Genomic DNA, 7,756 nt, shown 5'->3' on the forward strand with positions numbered 1-7,756 from the left:
ATTATAAAAAGAACAGATGAATGCTTTATATGAACACTGTAAATAGTTATGTGAATGTAGAGAAAAGTTTGATTCTTTTTTTCAAGAGAATGTACAAATTATTTTTTTTTAACAGATGTTCAGAAAATAAACAGAAAAATACTTCCATCATTAATTATGCAGAAAAATAAATAAAATGCTGATTTTAGTGTTTCAACATTATGCTTATAAATTACGATAAAACTTGCTGTGTATGCTCTGTTTTACGGTTGTTGTAAAAATGGAACGGAAACTTAAATTTCGCTCCGTTTTAATCTTTCTTAATTTTTTAATTGTGCCCCCCCCAAACGAATATAATCAAAACAGTAACATTCAACAATTGTACTTTATGTATATAAAACACAAAATATTTAGAAAAAAAAAAAAAAAAAAAAAAGTTAATAACGAAAGGGAAATAATTCCATTTTTAAACGAAAAAGTCAGTTTGGTATATCTTTTTGTTATTTTTACATAAGTCCAGCTTACCATTCACATTGAAAATGTCAACATTTATAGGTTGTCGGGTACGTTTACAACGAATAAACACTCCAATCTAGTAGATGTATCAGAATTTTTGTAGGAATTTTTGACACCCCTATCACGAAACTGCGAATAAAATATAAAAAACTTGTAATTTCTCTTTTAAAAGTGGGTTGTTTATTTTCTTTATGGATTATACTTCCAAAATAAACTATTAAAGTTGTTTTAAAAGTAATAGAAATATTCTTTTTTATTTTTTAAAAAACAGTAATGAATTTTACGAACTCAATATTTTTCAATTTTTAAATTTTAAGAAGCTATCAAAATTTTTCTATTGATTCTATTTTTACATTTTTAGGATCAATGTGAAATTCTATATTCTTTCCAATAAACCGAATATAATATTTTAGATAAACGTTTTTTTTTAATTCACGCCCCCCCCCCCCATTTTCAAGTGTCTGTTAAAAAGTAAATAATTAATTTACTCACCAAAGTTTATATATCACAAATTGAAGAGAAAAGGTCAATAAATAATATATTCAAATTTAAAACAAAAAAAAAAGTAGCGTTTTTTTTTAGAAATTTACCTGTAAAGTTTGAAGTTTTTTTTTTTTTTAAACCACGTTGTTTGTTTTCTTTTGTTTTTAATGAAACCGTGGTCCTTGCTCCTTTAATTGGAAAAAAAATTAGGGCTTGAATTACATTTTTCGAGTAGTTATAAGCTTGGAAAGACAGGGGGTCGAATAATTCACGCCTCCCATTTTGAAATGTCTATTAAAAAGTAAATAATTAATTTACTCACCAAAGTGTTATATATCACAAATTGAAGAGAAAATGTCAATAAATAATATATTCAAATTTAAAACAAAAAAAAGTAGTGTTTTTAGAAATTTAACTGAAGTCCGAAGTTTAAAATCTTTTTTTAAAAAAAACACGTTTGTTTTTTTTTTTTGTTTTTTTTAATGAAACCTTGGTCCTTGCTCCTTTAATTGAAAAAAAAAAAATTAGGGCTTGAGTTACATTTTTTGAGGAGTTATAAGCTTGGAAAAACGGGGTGGAATTATTCACTATTTTTCACGAAATTTCTGACACACCTACCAATCTACCCATGTTAGAACGGCTTTCGGAATAGACACCCCTAACCTTGCCAGCATACCCGAAAAACTATAAAAGTTGACGTGCCGAATATGAACGATGAGTTGGACGTAATGTAAAAATGTACCGAATTTAAAAGGGAACGAAATTCAAATTTCCGTTCCATTTTTACAACAACCGTAAAGCAGAGCATTCTATGCAAATTTTACCTAACTTACTGTATTAATGCTATTTTTTTTTTTTTAAGCAAAAAAAAAAAAAAAAAAAAAAATATTTAGGTTTGGCTATAAATTCCTAAACTCATTTCACCCTAAATAATTTAGGTGACTGAAATAGGAATCTAATTGAATCTTTAATTTCCTGAATAGTATGCGAGAATTCATTTTTCTTCGAGTTATATCGAATTCATTAATACGGACTTTAGGGGCTTTTTTCGGAATGTTCTTGTAAAAATTATTTTTTATTGTTAAAAATTACGATGCTTTATTTAAATAAAAAAAAAAAAGCAAAAATAAATTCTTGCGTTTTTTATTTGCTACTGAAAACCATAACTTTAGTAAAGGTATTTTTTGTTTAAACAAAATAAAACATTTTCACTAAGAGTTAAGTAAAAATAATTAGTTCATTATATTCTGCGATCATTATTTGATAAATACTGCAATTTTCATTAAAATTGGTTAATTTCCTGATTTTTGGTGAATTTTTAAGTAAAGGGGAGGGGGTCAAAATGTTTATACACTTTGAGCGTCGGCATTCATTTTGTCTTTGTCTGTAGCTACCATTTTTTCGATGAATATTTGATAAGAAAACGACCACGTGTGGTTAATTTAAATTAAAGTTCAATCACATGGTTACATTATCAATAATCATGTGATTAAACCCATTGAAAATTTACCGATATTGTAAACATATTCTGTTCTGCCTGTGAGACTAAAATATCCTTTTCTGAGATTTAAAAAAAAAAACCCCGCGAGATCAGGAGAAAGAAATGTCCAGAAAATCGCTAGATTTTTAACTTTTATCATCTGAAATTTTCAAAAATCGCTAATTCCCCCCCCCCTTCCAACAAAAAAACTCCCTATTTTAACTTTCTACAATAAAAAAATTATAAATATAGTATATTCAATATATAAAATGTTCCGTGTTTTCTCACTATATGTTTCTGGAATTATATTGAAGCGGTTAGCTCCCCAGAAGGCTTACATGTTTTTTCAGAGAGGGTATTTTTTTTTTTTTTTTTGCAAGAAACAAATTATAAACTCAAACTTTTTATAATAAAAGTTAAATTGAAATATACTGCAAAAAACTAAACTTCGGAGGTTGGAAATACTTGAAATGTACGTGGAAAAATCGATTTTATAGCGAGATTTAAGAATGGTTAGCCGAAACAAAGGTGAAAAACAAAACAAATAATCAATAAATAATTGTTACCAAAGGCAATAAATGCTACTTTTTTTTACTTACATGAATGAGTTTATTTTATGTTTTAAAGTATTTTCAAGCGCTTTTCTTTATTTTTTAATCTTAAATTGCAGGTGTGTAGGTGCGAAATATCTCCAGATTTTCTAGAATTCCTCGCTAGATTGCAAACGAAATCTTCAGGTTTAGCAGGAAAACCGCTAAATTGGAAACACTGGTCATGTGACAGGAAGCGGTAATAAATAATAGGCCATTTTTTTTATTTAGGGACAATCGGTACAAAGAAAACCACCTATTTATCATAGAAAAATTAAGTATAATGTTATAATTAAAAAGAAATATATAAAAACACACATGGATATAGTAAACATATTATACCAAAAAGTGGTTTTTTAGACTATTAATTGCGAACGAACCAAGAGTTACATTTTTATATATATAGATTAGGTAACTCTAATATATATATATATATATTTTTTTCTTGTTCCAAACAAGGCATATTGCCACTTGGAACGTAGGAAGCTACTATTTAGGATCATGTCTAACAGGGGACTGAGGAGGTGAGCAACAAGATGTCTGTCACATTACATTTAAATTTCTGCATGTCAATAGTCAAGGAAGCAAGAAACAGGGAGAGAATTCCAAAGTCTAGTAGTCTGAGGTAATAAACTATTAGAGTAGAAGTCTTTCTGGCATCTAGGGACCTCAACAGCAAAGGAGTTGGATTTTGCTGCTGGGGGAGTTTAGTTGATAGTATGTATGGCGAGGGAGGGGGGGAGTCACAAGTGCTATGAGTTCATCAAAGCACATCCCATAAAAGTACTTGTAAACCCGACAGAGATGCAACATTGTAGTGATGGGACAGAGGTTAGAGCTTGGCCAATAGTGTGGGACCTATTAGATTTGATACTCCCTGGTGTGAGTAATTTTCTAGCACATTAGAGAGAGAGCTCACTTTGTTTGCAGCAGCCTTGGCAATGTCCTCAATGTATTTGTTCCAATTCATGTTGCCTGTGAATGGTTAATTGAGGAGTTTGAATGATGGGCTTTTAGGGAGTGTTATTTGTCATGGCAATTATTGGTTGAGAAGGTTTTTCTTGTAATTGCTAAAAGAAAGAATCTTAGTAGCATTAAATAGAAACTGAATGACTAGACGCTTACTAGACACCATCCTCGGATGTCTTCAGTCTCTCTGTACAGGGAGTTTTTCAGAGCCCTGACATGAGGATACTTCTCATAGGAAGTAAACTGACCAAATATTAAAAAAAAAAAACAAGGTGTGATGTCCCAGCACGTTCCTCGGGTTGCGAACTGACCCCCCCTCCCCTCTATTTATAGAGAGCAGCTTCTAATAATACCAAATAAGAAACCGTGTATTTTTAAACAGCTTAAACGTTTTTGCTAATCATTTTCTGCTTAGGAAAGAAAATTACTAACATGAAAGAAAAAAAAAAAATAAATAAAACTACACTTTAGGAGTCATGCATCCTAACCATGCATTTCTTAAGAGCCAATTTATTTTATATTTACCTTTTTTTTCTTTTTTACTGTTTGGCTACCAATTATCAAGGCCAAGAGTCATTCGAGGATAGAGGTGGAATGGTTTTCAACCGGGAGATGTGGAACACTATGGGAGTACTAACATTGGTCAAAAGTATGAATTGCAATTGATTACCCTTTGGAGTGGTTCATAAAAAGAATTTGTTAACACTGAATTTGATGGTGACCAAGTTGTAACCAAGAGAAGCAATCCCACAGTAATGTTGTTCCACAGATGGGAAACTCTTGTAAAGAACTTCTGTCCATGAAAATTTCGCCTACTGGCACTAGGCGTATGGAAGGAAAAAAGAAATCTTTTTCTGTTGTGGTATGAAGACAACTTCTTACTGTGAATAAGGAGGAACCAAAGATTGAAGCTCAGTCGAACATATTTCATGAAAATAATGATACCGTACAGAGAAACTAACAACGTCTCTGCTATAAAAAGCGAGTGTTAAATAAGTGAGTACGTTCGCTAGTATTCATCTTGTGATTTTAATTCACAGGTCATCGGGCCGGTAAGTGCATTCCAATATTATTTTAACCTTGTTGTATACTGAAACCGGACATGACGTCAGAGGAGGGGGCCAATAAAACAAGCTAGCCACGTGGAAACTTGTAGATGACACGACTTTGAGTTGCCTATACCTAATGCATCGTGCATCGCCATAGTTTGCTAGCACAGATTTTATCTCTTTAGTTCTTCCGATATTTCGTTATCAAAAGAACTATAATTCTAATCATTACGTTTTTTTTCTTTTATGAAAATGCACTTGTGTGTTTGCTGCACAGACCATGATCGTCCCACTCGTTGTTATTGATTCAATCAGTGAGTGGGGGTGTTGGGCAGGTATAACCGCCCCCCCCCCCCGAATGTACACAGAATTTTTGTGAAATATTAAACGGTTTTTCTGTTCGGTTAATGTCGGCGCGTTACTTACGGAAAAACAGTTAAACTGCAGCAGCATCTGCAAAAACAACTATACAAGTTCTATAATTGAATATCCCTCAAAAAAAAAAAAAAAAAAAAAAAAAAATGAGAACGAAAATCATAAAAGTATGTTTTTGTAAACCGCTCATGAAAACTTACTGACAGCATTATTAGCGTCCTAAATTATGAGATGAAAAAAAAGAGTTGTCTCCCTCAGAACAATGACAAACTGTAAAACGGCGCCTGAGAGGGAAGGTATGCAACAAAATGAAGAACAGACTGAGATAAACAGCTAGGCCATATGTGAAAAAGAGGAAAATGAAATGGCATGGGCATATAACAAAGATGATTCCGCAAGAAACAATATCGTGAGAAAGAAAATGGGACAAAGGAAAGAGGTGGGAGCAAAACATCCGAGAGTGGACTGGCGCTGAGTAACATGCTTCAGAAGACGAAAAAAAATTTTTAAGTACAGGGTAGTCGCTAGAAAAGCGGGAAATTTGTCAAACAACGATTTATTTTTACAAAGAATAATTTTTACAAAGTTTTTCAAAGACAAATGTTATATTATACTCATAGATGCTCAAAATGTCGTCCGTGCACTTCACTGCAGCGTCAAACAACGATTTATTTTTACAACACTCACACGGAACCAATAAAAGTAGCAATCACGCATTTTATTCATGATCTAAGCTGACCTTCAAATTGCCCGCTTTTCTAGCGACCACCCTGTACTTCTTCTCGATATCATATTTCAAAATTTTTGAAATGAGGATTGGTTATTTGTATTATTCCAAATCTTTGAACAACTGTCTGCAAATAGTACAGTGGTTAGAATGCTTGGCAAAATCAATTGTAAAAGTGATATTTTCCTGAAGGTTGAAGATTCAATGTGGGCGACTAAGTGTGTCAGAATCTATTGGGAATTTTTGACATAAAAGTGCGAATAAAATATACAAAACTTGTAATTTCTCTTTTTAAAGTGGGTTGTTTAATTTCTTTATGGAATGTACTTCCAAAATAAACTATTAAAGTTTTTTAAAAAATAATAGAAATATGATTTTTTATTTAAAAAATAAGTGTTTACAAAGTGCATGCGCGCGCTCATGCAGCCATTTTTTCCACGTAATGAAATGAATTGAATTTTACGAGTAAATTTTTTTTCAATTTTTTCTCTTTAAAAATCCATCAAAATTATTCTATTAGTTCAATTTTTACGATATTTGCAGGTTTAATGTGAAATTTTATGCTCTTTCCAATAAACCGAATATAATATTCTAGACAAATATTTTTTAATTCATCTCCCCCCGCCATTTTGAAATGTCTATTAAAATGAAAATAATTTTCTCACCTAAAGTTTATATATCACAAAATGAAGTTAAAAGATCAATAAATAAAATAATCTAATTTAAAACAAAACAAAGGAATAGTTATGTGCAAATTTACCTGTAAAGTCAAAAGTTTAAAACCTTTAAATAAAAAAAAGTTGATTTTTTTTTTAATGGAACCTCATATTTTCAAAATATGGTCCAGTTCATATTGAATTTTGGTCGCAAAAATCCGTGAAACACTCACAAAAATCCGACCAAGTCAGTTATTTTATATTTGTTTCTGCCATTAATAAGTTTGGCTTATGTGCCTAATTTGCTTTGGTGGGGAAGCAAATAAATATATTAAAGTTATTTATTTATTTATTTTATTACAATTATCATTATATTATTACACTTATCGCCCCGTCCGTTATCATGCTGTGCATCCCTAAAAAATGAAAGTGGAATATTCCAAATAAACCTTGTCAACTATAAAAAAAAATTGGTGTCGCTGTTGAGGCAAAGCTAATAAAAAATGATTTGTCTTTCTTGGCCTTTTGGCTAAGATCAAAGTGTAGAATCTGTTCTTCAGGTGTTACATTTCAATTTCTTCTCTCTCAGTGGAAGAAAAATCCTTTACAACTAAGACAATTTATTCTCCACGTTAAAAAACGACCCTGGTGTCTAAATCTGTCCCGTGGGGAGGCATTGTGAATAGGTACTATGTTTAATGTAACAAAGTTTTAATATTAAGAAAGTAACTGGAAAAAATTATTTCTGATTTAATTACAAAATGCCCTGGAAATGTCACTTCTGATTAATTATAAAATGCCCTGGAAAAATGTTCGTTCTGATTTTTTTGTTTGTTTACTTGCCTCCCCACAAGGGCGGAATTGGACATGAGGTCGGTTAAAAATTTAGGGGGAAACCAGCTCCCCAAAAGGGGCACTCTGATCAATAACAA

At 31.4% G+C, this 7,756-nt stretch overlaps 1 pseudogene; it reads left to right on the forward strand.

Annotated features, from left to right (window-relative positions):
• The first annotated feature begins 7,332 nt into the window (after positions 1-7,332).
• LOC145242524 (U2 spliceosomal RNA) lies at positions 7,333-7,448 on the forward strand (annotated as a pseudogene).
• The last annotated feature ends 308 nt before the right edge of the window (positions 7,449-7,756 follow it).

Source organism: Euprymna scolopes, chromosome 2 (genome assembly GCF_053919585.1).
Source record: "Euprymna scolopes isolate OS-2025 chromosome 2, ASM5391958v1, whole genome shotgun sequence".
Classification (NCBI taxonomy): Eukaryota; Metazoa; Mollusca; class Cephalopoda; order Sepiida; family Sepiolidae; genus Euprymna; species Euprymna scolopes.